Genomic DNA, 13715 nt, shown 5'->3' on the forward strand with positions numbered 1-13715 from the left:
GCTGGATACTGTTCTAGATGTGCCGATAAGTGGTGAACAGAACAAACTAAATCCTTGCTCCATCTCTCTAGCCAGCCAGCTACCGAACTATCTTATGTCTACTTATATGCTAATGGGTGTTTTCAAACGGTACAATGTAGTTTGATTTGTCCTTTCTTGGCTGTATCTCTGGACTGCTTTATTATTTTTTTGCACTTTTTAAAGAAGATTTTATTTATTTATTTGACACAGAGAGAGAGAGCACAAGCAGGGGGAGCGGCAGGCAGATGGAGAGGGAGAAGCAGGCTCCCCGCCAAGTAGAGAGCGTCTTGCGGGGCCAATCCCAACACCCTGGGATCATGACCTGAACTGAAGGCAGACGCTTAACTGACTGAACCACACAGGCGCCTCCGAACTGCTTTATTATTTAATAATAATTGTCACTTGTGTTCTCCAGGAAGCAGATGTCAAAATGAAGATAAAGGTGCCAGAGATTTGGGGCTGCCTGGGTGGCTCAGTCAGTTAAGCGTCTTCCTTCGGCTCAGGTCATGATCCCAGGGTCCTGGGATGGAGCCCTGTGTCGGGCTCCCTGCTCAGCAGGGAGTCTGCTTCTCCCTCTCCCTCTCTCTGACCCTCCTCCCTGCTTGTGCTCTCTCTCTGTCTCAAATAAATAAATAAAATCTTAAAAAAAAAAATAAAGGTGCCAGAGATTTGTTGTGGCTAATGCCTATGGGAGCGGGAGCAGAGTAGGCAGGGAAAACCTGCAGACCTCCATGTCAGTCTGACACCTGTGAGGAGAGAAGGAAGGAAGACAAGGGGAAAGAGCTCCAGACTGCACTACAGCTCTGAGGACATTTCCCTTAGCACACAGACTGCTCATACAGGGGCCCTGTGTTGGGCACAAATGGCCAGGCCTAGTGGCCCTGCCATGCTCAGTTATTGGCTGGTTGCTGCCTGGAAGGGGACCGGTCTCCACTCAAATGCTGTGGCAGATCCTGAGGGCGTTGCTGCTAGAGAGCCAGCTCACGGAGCCCCTCACCGCTGAAAGGTGAGCTCTTTCTTGAAGCAAGGTCCAGGCAGAGTCTCCACGCCTGCCACACTAATGATGGAAGATTTCCATTTTTAAAAGCCATTTCTTCAAAATATTTTTTGTAGCCAACTTATAAAGACAAAAGAGCAGAGTGGCCTTATTTCCTGCTAAATTTAAGAGCTGTGAAAGAAAGCACAAATTCAACTGCATAACGTTTTATAATTTTTGTATCTCCAAAAGCACAATAAACAGAGTTAAGAACAAGCAACCAAGCTGGGGAAAACATTTGAAATAGATAGGACAGGCAAATTAACAGTCTTTCGTTAGAGAAAATTCATACAAACTGATTTTTAAAAATTGATTAGATCCCAATAAGGATAATAGGTAAAGGGCATAACTAGAAAATTTACCAAAAAAGAAGATATAAAACAAGGGTGCTTGGGTGGCTCGGTTGGTTGAGTGTCTGATTCTTGATCTCAGCTCAGGTCTTGATCTCAGGGTTGTGAGTTCAGGCCCTGCGTTGGGCTCCACACTGGGTGTGGAGCCTACTTAAAAAAAAAAAGATATAAAACAAATAGAATTGGAATATTTTCAACCTTACCAGTAATTAAAAATAAGTACTTTTAAACAAGATTTTTTTTTAACTTAAGAAACTAACAAAGGTTTAAAAAATGTATTACAAGTATGTACACCATACTTGTAAGAGTATGGTGAGTTATTCTTATACATTCTTATACATTCTTTTTTTTTTGTAATTTTTTTATTGTTATGTTAATCCCCATACATTACATCATTAGTTTTAGATATAGTGTTCCATGATTCATTGTTTGTGCATAACACCCAGTGCTCCATGCAGAACGTGCCCTCCTCAATACCCATCACCAGGCTGACCCATCCTCCCACCCCCCTCCCTACATTCTTATACATTCTTATACATTTCTGGGGATGGTGTAAATTGGTGATAATCTTGGACCCAATATTTTCCCTTAAAAGAATATGTGTTGGAAAAAATAAAGTAGGAAAAAAGCTTTAGGCACAAAGATGTTATTTTAGTTAAGACTCTTGTGAGAAACTCAAGTGGTTTAAGCCAAAAAGGGGAAATTACATGTTCATATAAACAAACCATCAAGCCATGGAAAGTAGGGTTTAAAACAGGCTTCAGAGTAGACTAGATACAGGAACTCCACAGCATTAAGTCGTTCTCTCTCTCTGTCTCTCTCTCAGTTTCTCTCTCAGTATCTCTCTCTCTCTCTGTTTCTCTCTCAGTATCTCTCTCTCAGTCTTTCTCTCTCTCTCTCTCTCTCTCACACACACACACACACACACCCCACACACATACTCCATACCCCTTGTTCTCCAAGCTCTGAGAGAAAAACAAAATGAAAACAATGGTGTACATTAACAGTTAGGTATTGAAAGATGGTCTTTCTCAGCAATAATCAAAGTGTTTAAAAGGAGCCCATGTACAGTCTCTCCACATGGTGGAGAACAAGGGAGGCACTCACTTTGGGATCACATTTTTACATCTTGTGTTCAAAGAGAAGGAGACTCTGCTCTACTCAGCCTGGGTCACAAGCCCATCACTGAACCAGTTCATGGCCATGTTTCCTTGTTCCATCTCTCTTTCAATAACCCCACCTGCCACAGTCTTATTTTAGATCTTCATATTCTCTCACCTAGACTGACTGTGTTATCTCCTAAAAGGTCTCACCACCCTTCCCCTCACATGCTATGCACACCCCATTAATCCATCCTTTGCCCTGTGACTGGTGTTGTTTGCTTTTTTCCCTAAAGCACAAATCTGACTGGGTTCACTCTTTTGCAGTAACTTTTCACTGGCTCCCTATTGCTTTCAGGATAAAGTCCATAAGGCTGCACAATCTCACTCGACATTCTTTTCTCCCTCTGTTCTCTTGGACATCCACCATCCAGGCAGACACACGGCCATTTCCCAGGAATCTCTGCTCTTTGGCACGCTCTGTTTTACTCGCCAGTCGGGGCAACCTGCTCTGAGCAAGTGACAGCCCAAGGCCATCTTGTTTCTGTTCCACACCAGGAGCCTTTTGCTTTATGCCCTGTGGCTGCTCTAAACTCACAAGGTAGGACATCCATGAGAACCTGCTGTTAAGTTAATTAAACAAGGAGGCCATTAGACTGAAATGACTCTAACGTGTGGCAGCCTGGTAAGCAAACCAAAATCTAAACCTATAAATGCTCAAGGTTAAGAAATGGAAACCTAAGGACAGCCAATCGCAAACAGCCAACTAGGCTTTAAGCTACAGTCAAACAAATAATTTCCTTGCTTTGCATCCACATCTTCTCTATAAATACCTTTCCACAGTGCCTGGTAGCACAACGCTCCTAGTCACTTCTGGTTTGGTGCTGCGTAACTGGAATCAATTTTTGCGCATATAAACTCTTAAAAGTGTTAATATGCTTCAGTTTATCTTTTTACACTGCTCAACTGTCAGATGAACACATGCCAAAAAGCCCAGAATAATTACAGCCTCTGAGACCAGCCTTGACCCACTAGAAGACTGGAGCCAATGAAGAAATGCTTTCCCTTTTTGTTCCCTAAGAGGATAATTTTGAGAAACATTTCATAAAGCTCCTCAGAAGATCCCACAGGACTGAACACCAGTCACCCATACCAGCACCAGCCTCAGTGGCCACAGCGATGTACTGGCTGATTCTTCCCTGCTTCACTTCCTCTGGAAGCACAATCCCAATTAATCTACCTGAACTCAAATCTTGGCCTCAGGATCTGCTTTGGGAGAACCCAGGCTAACACACTAAGCTACTTCCAGGCCAACAACTTCCTGGAAGATCATACCCTGACCAAATCAGGATGGAATCCCCAAAGTCTGAGGCAAGAAGAAAGACTATGGGGAGACAACTGCCTTGTTCCAATATCAGACTTGAACTTAGAACTGGGGTCCCAACAAGCCCAATCTCAGAGCAGTCTGGCACTCAAAGAAACAGGTCAGTACACAAACTTAAGTAAATAAAATCATTACTATTATCTCTCTCAAAAAAGCATCAAGGATATGAAAGTATATTTCTGATACAAAACAAAATACTATTGGGCACTTGGGTGGCTCAGTCAGTTAAGCGTCTGCCTTTGGCTCAGGTCATGATCTCAGGGTCCTGGGATCGAGCCATGCGTCAGGCTCCCTGCTCCGTGGGGAATCTATTTCTCCCTCTCCCTCTTTTTAAAAATCCTCTCTCACTGCCACACTTTCTGTGACCTCCCCATGGAAAAGATCTGCCCCTCCAGGCCATATTCTCTCTCCTGACCTTCAGCTCTGAATTACAAAACTCTTTAGTAGGACACGATGTAGTTCTGGACTTTTCCTTTCTCCTCCTGCCCCCTTGCTCCTCCCTCTTTCTCCTCTGCAGTCAATAAATCTTGCCCTTTTTCCATGAAACTACCCCACCCCATCTCCTCTTCTCTGTTCCATCGATTTTCTACCATTGTCCCAGTTCTGCCTCACAAGGGCAAGAAACCAATCTAGCAAAGACAGAATCTCCCTTAGCACTCAGGGGAAAGGAAAGGTGGAGACTGCTAGACTCAGAATTCTCCTTTGTGGGCAAAAGAGGCTGCGAACACTTGACTTTGATACATTTGTTCCTAGTCACCCAATATATTAGCTAAACACAGAGGTAGGTGCATCTCAAGGTTCCTTATTCCTTTACAAGGAAAAGAATAAAGATGAGTGAAGAAAACAGTCTTTAGAGATTGAAGTTAACAGAGGAATTATCATGGTCGATGGGCAATCTACCTACCTATAGTTTTGGGTTATGTGTTAAGTATTTTTTATATTCATTAAATCCCTTAATATATCTTTGTGACTGAAAAATTGTCTGGTAATTCAGATATTCCCAGAATTGCTGGAGTAGGGACTACCTTATGCTGCAATATTCCCATAATGCTAAATGGGAGGTGGGGGATTAATAGAAGATGACCTGTATCAGCCTGCCAGCACTAGAAGTCAGATTATAATCACATGCTGTCTAGAGAACTCAAAAACTCAGGGCCATGTGAGCATCATGGAGCTATGATCACTAGACACTTCCAACTCAACTCTAGGGCTTGATCTGCCATACAGGTGAGATGGGTGTCCCAGGTCAAGGTGTATGCTGTGCAGGAGAGAACTTGCCAGGGCCTACCTCCCTATTTCTCCTTTTCCAAGGCTAGTAAATCTCTTTCTACTTCGCTCTTTCTTTTGATAGATGAATACCTTTAGTCAGGCCTTGTCCTATCAACGGGTGGGGGTAGCCAGGAGGGGATGTGGCTTAGGCATCGCTTTCACAAAGGGCCTCAAGTGGAGGAGGCTATTCAGACAGCCAAGGAATACTCGGGCTGAAGAAAGACATCTATTATATGCCTTATGCTTGAACCCCAATACCATTCCACACTGCGTGAGTGTACCATGAAAGAATAATTTAATAAATCCTATAATTATCTTGTGAATAGCAAATTATATTGTATTATATGTTAAAGTGTTAATTGTCTCAATGTAAACATTTAAAATAGCACAATTTTTTTACGTCTGTTTTGCATATCTTTGTTTCTTTTTAATGAGTGGGAGTAACTTAGGCCTCAGATTCTAAGCCGTTCTGGGTCAAGTAGCTCTTGTCTGGACATTATGTCTTTAAAGATGGACTTTGGGGGTGCCTGGGTGGCTCAGTTGGTTAACCATCTGTTTTCAGCTCAGGTCATGATCCTGGAGTCCCAGAATCGAGCCCCACATTGGGCTCCCTGCTCAGCGGGAAGTCTGCTTCTCCCTGTGTCTCTCCCCCTGCTTGTGTCTCTCTCTCAAATAAATAAATAAAATCTTTAAAAAAAGATAAAGATGGACTTTGCAGATCTATACACTGCTCAGCTATATGTTAACTAATTAGCAAAAGAGAGAAATTAAACAATTACTACCTGAGTGCCTACTCTTTGTAAGACGGTGGGCAAAATGAAAAAGTAAAGGACATAGTTCCTGTCCTCAAAAAGTTTACATTCCAGAGAGAGAGATAGACATTAATCATGGAATCACATAATTAATGTAAAATTATATTCATGGTAAGTTACAATAGGGGAATTTGACCTTTGGTGGGTATCAGAAAATTATTCATGAAGAAAGAACAGATACCTGAGAGGAGAACAGAAATAAAGTAGGAAAAGTGGCAAGGATGGGGAAGAGCACCCTGGGGAAGGGAAGAACATGTTCAAAGGCCCTGAGGTAAGAGGGAGCAACACAGATTTGAGATTTTTTTTAAAAGATTTTATTTATTTATTTGACAGAGAGAGACAGAGTGAGAGAGGGAACACAAGCAGGGGGAGTAGGGGAGGGAGAAGCAGGCTTCCCACTGAGCAGGGAGCCCGATGCGGGGCTCGATCCCAGGACCCTGGGACCATGACCTGAGCTGAAGGCAGAGGTTTAATGACTGAGCCACCCAGGCACCCCACAGATTTGAGATATTGAAAGATGGTCTGAGCCACCGGAGCCGAAAGCCAAAGAGAACAGGGTCTAGATGAGGCTGGTTGAGGGATATTACTTTGAATCTCCAGGGTTTTGATCGGGGTGAGTCATCTCACTGCTGTCCACACATACCGCCTTCAAAGCCCTACCCAGAAAACCACTGCTCCCTACCCCATATCCAAATCCTCATCATCTTTCAGAGCTCAACTTGAGCCTGAGCTTTCCAGAATAAACCAATCACTTGAAAGTCCTGAAGCAGGACTTTATCCCTGTGTTTCAGGCTTTGAACAGCAATAAAACTGAGAAGTAATGTAACTGAGGAAAGTGTTGTCCAAAGGAAGAGAATTCAAACAATATTAAACGAGTTTACAGAAGCAGACAGAAAATAAGGAAATACACCCACACAGGAAATTTTTTAAAGTTTTTCCAGATAAGGGGACTTTTTATTCATTCAGAGCAACAGTTTTGAGTTAAGAGGGGAGTTTTCACATATAAATTTTGCAATGCGTGCCAAGGGATGTGGTGTAAAGAGGGATTATAAAAAAGCTAAAGTAGAGAATCAACAAAACCAAAATTTGTCTCTTTTAGAAGACATTTTAAAAAATAGACAAAACTCTGGCAAATTGGTAAAGAAAGAGAGCATAAATAGGCAATATTAGGAATAAAAAGGGAACATGACATAAATACAAGGATTTTTAAAGATAAGAGAATACTAAGAACATCTTTCTGGCAATAAACCTGAAAACAGATTAAGTGCATAAGTGACTAGGAAAAAATATAATTCTTCAAAACTAATTCAATAAAAAAAATAAGTAGAGACTGTATAACTGGAATTAGGCAGAGAAAGTAGACTTGACCTCAAATAATACAGTGCCAGGGACGCCTGGGTGGCTCAGTCGTTAAAGCGTCTGCCTTGGGCTCAGGTCATGATCCCAGGGTCCTGGGATCGAGTCCCACATCGGGCTCCCTGCTCCGTGGGGAGCCTGCTTCTCCCTCTCCCTCTGCTGCTCCCCCTGCTTGTGCTCTCTCTCTCTGACAAATAAATAAATAAAAATCTTTAAAAAAAAAAAAATAATAATACAGGGCCAGTTTAGCACAAATGACAGAAAAGGCATTCAGGAATTCCTTTAAGAAGCAAAATGGGTCTTTTTTCCCCCATGCCTATCTGTAATGCACAAAAAGAAGACTTAGTAACTAGGATTATCAATGATGAGGCAGCTTTTTTTCTCACATTAATATCTTGTTGGCCTGCAAGTTTCCAGAAATTTCCACTAATAATATTACCCGTAAGGCCCTCTATTTTAAGCAGGTGTGGGCATTGTCAGTGGCCTCAAGCATTATGTTGGCATTCTGAAACTTTTTGGTCTGCAGGACATTTCTGAATAGCAGTGGCTCTCTTGAAAGGAGTCTCAGACGATACTAGACAAATTAGCAATAATTACAATTATGCTCTAGTGTAACAATGTCATGTTACTATTTGAACACACCCTCTTACTGCCTAACCATGCTCTGTTATATATTTTTGAGGCAATGACCTTATGTCTCACATCCAAGCAACAGAAGAGCTTCCTTTACACCTGTCTTACCCATGGCAAGTTCTATGCCGTTATGCGCCGTGTCACACAACCCCCTCAGCCCACTCCAGTTGACAGATGTCAGATAAATATATGTATGCTGAATCCCAGGAAGAATTACCATTACACATTAGTCAAAGTTTGACAATTCCACCTACCCTTTTATGACAATACCTTACACCTTACATAGCTGAGAACTGCCAGGAGCTCCCAGCAAGCCAAACTGCCACAGAGATTTGTTCCCAGAACCTGGCATACACCTTATCGGGGGTCAATGAGATGACCGTAGACAGCATTTTCCCCCATTTTAATAGTTATTAAATGTATCTTTAATATGTATTAGGAAGAAATGTAACTAGCACCTCCAATTTGGATTTTCGCAGATATTAATTCAATAGAACCAGCACAGCAGAAAATGGAAACAGCAGTAGAATGTGAATTTGGTATTAAAGATGCACGCACGTTCTTAGGAAGAATGAGGACGTTTACATATTTTTAGCAAAGCAGTAAACCAAGCACAGCCTTCACACAACCTGGGAAGGGAAGAGGCATACTCACAGCAGATGAATCTGTGTTCCATTTTGTTACAGAGACATGTGCAGAAGGACTGCCTATCACGGCAACCGGAGGCAGGAGAAATTGCCAAATCCTGCAGAAGAGTTGAAAGAAATCTCAAAGCACCAAGATGCTGGTGCGACTGATCCATGATGGCACGGCACTGTCATGCGTCACAGGGCTTTCTTTCTTGCTGGGACGTACAGGAATGGTGAACCTCAGTCACGATGTCTTTGATTTGATCAAATTGCCCCAAATTCCAAAAGCCACAGTCACGTCTGGCTGTCCCGTGGAGCTGCCGATGCTGACCGAGCAGGATGGGAGGAAATGCTGCCACGAGGGGAGAGGAGGCAGTACAGTGAGGACAGGCCTCATGCACCTGCCCTGGGTGACAGCAGAGGGCGAACACTGGAAGCGCCTTACGACTGATGTGGAGGAAACCTCTAAGTATAAAACAGAGTAGTTAGAGATGGAATATAGCAAACAAAGCCGTGAATTCTAGAACGAGCAGCCCTGCCTCTGCCCTACGCTCACTAGGTGTTTCTTCTCCTTAGGGATGATATACAGAGAATTAGTAATCCCTAACACTGCCCAAAAAGAAGGCCCTGGAAGGGCTCCTGAGGGGCCCTGCTAGACCAGGGGTGGCCCCTCTCGTTGCTAAATGAGGGGCCCCGGGGTCCTGGAGAAAGGCAATGGAAAAGCACTGGGGAGGAAGGGAGAGACTATGGGCAACACTGTTTACAAATTAGTGTGGAAATATTTTAGTATTTAGAAAATCACTGTGGCCACACTGGTGCTTACCAAGTGAAGAGACCCGTCCGTGCTAATATGCTTTCTTCCCACCTTTCTCCTTCTCTGTACAACATTGTAGTACAGTGTGGAAAGTAAGAGCCAGGCTGTGGGCTCTGCTGTGGGCCGGAATCCCTGCTGCATGACCTTAAGCAAGTCATTAACTTCTCAGAGTCTCAACTGTTTGATTTATGTAATGGAGAAAGCACTTGATTCTATAGGTTTCTTGGAATTAAATGAGATAAGGTGGGTATAATGCTTAAGCATGGTGCCCAGCACATAGTAAGTTCTCCACAAACTGCAGCTATGGCATAGTTATCTGTTCCTCCCGCACGAGGAACCCAGGTACCTCACCCAGGCATGGGTGGGTGACTCACATTAGCTGGGCCACATTGGAGATTTGGGTTTTTGGGTTTGACTGCTGATAGCCGTTAAATACAATCACAACGAGAACATCTGGTTTCAATTGAAATTCTAGTCCCTGTGTTCTGTGAATCAGTTTAGGGTTTCTTCCCCCCCCACCCAAAAAAAACATTGAAAGCTTTGTACTAAATTTACCATTTCTGAGTGGGTTAAAGTATGTTCTTTATTTAAAAACAAATAGGCCCCAGGACAGTATGGGAGTAAGCTATCTATTTTGGCAAGTTGCCTTTCCATTAAGTGCATATTACACAGTCAACTCACCACGGCAAAGCAGTTGAGACGTTCCTCACTGACCTTTCTGGCCCCAATTATCTAATGCTCAGCAAAGCTTTTATGGAAAATATCACAATTTATAGCTAATGGGTGAGCTGGGCACTGTTTGTGTCTTTAAAATATGCCTCCTCATCTTATATAATGCTCACTTAGTACTATTTTGTACTATTATACATACTATTACAGTGAACATGCTTGTAGTTTTGTCTTTGTGCCTTTGTCTAATTATTTCCTTAGAAATTCTTAGAAATAGGATGCCTAGCATAAATGCTATACAGATTTTTTTTAATTAAGTATATACTGCCTTCCACAGAGTTTTTACCAATCTACACTTTCAGCAATAGTATATGAGAGTATCCTTCCTCATGCTTTCATCAATATTTAAATCTTTACCAAACTGGTAGGTGAAAATATCATCTTACTGTTTCAATTCACATTTTTTCAGTTACTCATTAGTTAAGCATCTTTATGCTTGCTTATTAACCACATGGATTACTTACTCTGAGTCCTTTGCTTATTTTTCTATAGACCCTGGCATTTTTATTGTTATAAACATTTTAAAATATAGATAATAAATATACATAAATATTATTTATGTAGATATAAATACAAATGAAGAACTCATATTATTATATAGAGAGGGTATTTTAAGTTTTAAGCTACTATAATCTTGCCTGGTAGAAAGAAATTTAGAGTCATTCTTACATTTTAGTTTCAAATATATTGTTTATAGTAAAAAATATATATATTATTTATAGTAACCTAGTCAACAAGACCTGGCCACAATATATTAGTTAGTACTTTAGGAATCAAGACAAGCCAAGAAGCTATTATTAGTTAATCTTAGTTCCTCTGAGCAGGTCTAGGAGTAGTTAAGGCCCTGCTTTTGATGTAACAACCTCAGGGAAGGGAGAAGGGAAAGACTTGCTAGTATTTCTCTGCTCTTAATTGATGAGGACATAAAATTAGTGACTATTATTCTATGGCATGAGACCCTTCAGTACTTGTTACTGGGGGGTGGGGGTGGGCATAGTGGCATTCATCCACCACCTGGTTTTCTCTTGAGTGAGAATGTGCATGTAAGACCGGGAAGAGAGGACAGTTAGGATCCTCTTTGGGGAGACAAGAGGTTGAGAGCAGGAATAGCCATGAATGGAAGAGGGCTAAGGTGAGCATCCTTCACAACTGGCCAGCTTCCTCCAGCTGTGTGGTAGAGGCGGCAATGAGCCTCCTTTGGGGGTTCTGGTGGGGCCGTAGTGCTAGGAAATGTGTCTCGTTCTCCATTGATTAAGTCACCTCAGGAGTAAATCCATGTATGTGCTAAGGTCATGGGTCCTTCTCTGGTCTTGTTTCTGTGCAGTGATGAAATTATACTTTTGGTTTCGTTTTTATTGCTCACCATTTCATTGATCAGTTTATATGTGAATCTTCATTCTTTTCCAGACGAATTATAAACTCCTTCAAGGTGGAATTTCTTTTTTAGAATTCTTAATATTTAGCAAAGTTTTAAGTACACAATATATACTCAAATATTTATATCTACATATCACACAGCCTACTAATAGAAAAGAATTTTTAAACGATTAAATAATACAATGTAAATTAAATATTTTATTACTGAACTATCATTAGTTTCCAAGTCTGTGAAATGGGAAGAAAGAAGAGACCACATAGGAAGCCAAAAGGAAAACAAGGTATTTTTTCTAGGTCACAGAATTTTATGATTAGAAGGAACTGTAAAAATTAATAAAAGGAGGGGCACCTGGCTGGTTCAGTCAGTGGAGCCCACCACTCTTGGTCTCAGGGTTGTTTGAGCCCCACATTGGGTGTAGAGACTACTTAAAAATAAAAAATAAAATTAATAAAAGGAAACCTCATTTAGAATGGAGCCAAGAGGCTGGAAAGGGGAGCTCTCATGCCCTACCACTCATCAACTGCAAATCCAACAGGAAGAGAAAGATCTTCACAAGGATATTACTTTACTATCCCAGCAGGAGGAAGGAAGGCTTTCCTCCTCCCCCAGCAACAGCTGAGCCAATGAGAGACTGTCACAACCCAGCCAGTGAGAAGCTACCATACTCCAAACTCCCAATTTACTCCAATGGTTATTTTATTTATAAGGGTCAACCCAACCCCCACCCTTTCCTCTATAAAAGTGTTCCTCTCCTTTGTTCCCCGGACATGCGGGTGGTGTTGCTACAGCTTGCTTGTTCTGGGTTACAATTCTCTGCTATTCTGAATAAACCCATCTTTTTCTGGTAAAATAACTGGTAGTTTTATTTTATTTTTTTTTAAGATTTATTTGTTTATTTCAGAGAGAAAGCAAGTGAGTGGGGGGGGGCAGGGGCAGAGGGAGAGAGAGAATCCTGAAGCAGACTCCCCACTGAGCATGGAGCCCAAGGAGGGGGCAGGAAGGGCCCTCCATCCCAGGGCCTGAGATCACAGCCTGAGCTGAAACCAAGAGTTTGGCCACTTAACCTACTGAACCGCCCAGGCTGGCAGTTTTATATTTAAGGTTAACAGAGTCTTTGACATCATTAATCTAATACCTTTATTTATTTGTATGGACTCTGGATTATGTTGGCATCCTTTAAAGGTACTAAATTTTTTCTGGCAAGTGGTTAAATAACTGTCAATTCCTCTTGGTCAGGGCAAATTTAAAAATTTTAGGTGTTGTTAGTGTTGGGTTATTTTGGTATTTTTTTGTCCTGAATCTAGTGTGATTCTTATTCCTATGGCATGGCATTTCTGGGGTCTTAACTGAATCCCTGAGGTTTTCGGAGAGGTCTCTCCACTCTGGCTTAGCTAGAGCTCAGCATCTCCAAACCCTGCACGTCCCTATGTCCGGTCAGTTGTGCTTTTTCCACCCTCACCCCCAGAATCCTCTCTCCACCAGGCGCTGTGGAGTCTGTGGAGTCTGGCCTGTGGGTGATCAGCCAGCACTAGCTAAGAATCCTAGGAGAATGCTCCTGCAGACCTCAGGGGCCCTCTCCTGTGCCCAGCTCCCTCTTCTTCAGTTTTCTGCTGCACAAAGTCTCCCTCAGCAACTCTGGATGCTGATCTCTGACCTCTCAACTCACTAAACTGCCACTTAGTGAGACAAGCACTCTGCTTGGTCTCCAGCTCTGCACCACAGTCCAGAACATGTTCTCAGACAGAAAGCTGGGCTGAATGGGGACTTGTCTTTTGTGTTTCTCTTAAGCACATTATCTGAAGGGTAATCCAATGGCTGAAAACAGTTGTTTCATGTATTTTATCCACTTTTATCACTATTTATGGTAGGGGAATAAACCCATTATCTAATATTTTATTTTACTGAAGAGGAAAATGAAACTCAGAAAAAAGGAATGACTAATCTTTTACTTCGGTTTGTTGTTCTTTTTTAAAAAATAAGATCATAGGGGTGCCTGGGTGGCTCAGTTGGTTAAGCGTCTGCCTTCAGCTCAGGTGGTAATCTCCAGGTCCTGGGATGGAGCCCTGCATTGGGCTTCCTGCTCAGCGGGGAGCCTGCTTCTCTCCCTCTCTTTCTCTCCCTCTGCCCCTCCCCACCGCTCATTTTCTCTCTCTCTCTCTCTCTCTCAAATAAGTAAAATCTTTAAAAATAAATAAATTTTAAAA

At 42.2% G+C, this 13715-nt stretch overlaps 1 long non-coding RNA gene across 1 annotated transcript; it reads right to left on the reverse strand.

The window, feature by feature from the left end:
* Positions 1-1218: 1218 nt before the first annotated feature.
* LOC144381516 (uncharacterized) lies at positions 1219-9367 on the reverse strand. Its single transcript, XR_013446784.1, has 2 exons — positions 8616-9367; positions 1219-1554 (listed from the first exon to the last, which is right to left on the reverse strand). It is a non-coding gene; the product is annotated as an uncharacterized LOC144381516 (long non-coding RNA).
* Positions 9368-13715: the final 4348 nt, after the last annotated feature.

This window comes from Halichoerus grypus, chromosome 4 (genome assembly GCF_964656455.1).
Source record: "Halichoerus grypus chromosome 4, mHalGry1.hap1.1, whole genome shotgun sequence".
Lineage (NCBI taxonomy): Eukaryota > Metazoa > Chordata > Mammalia > Carnivora > Phocidae > Halichoerus > Halichoerus grypus.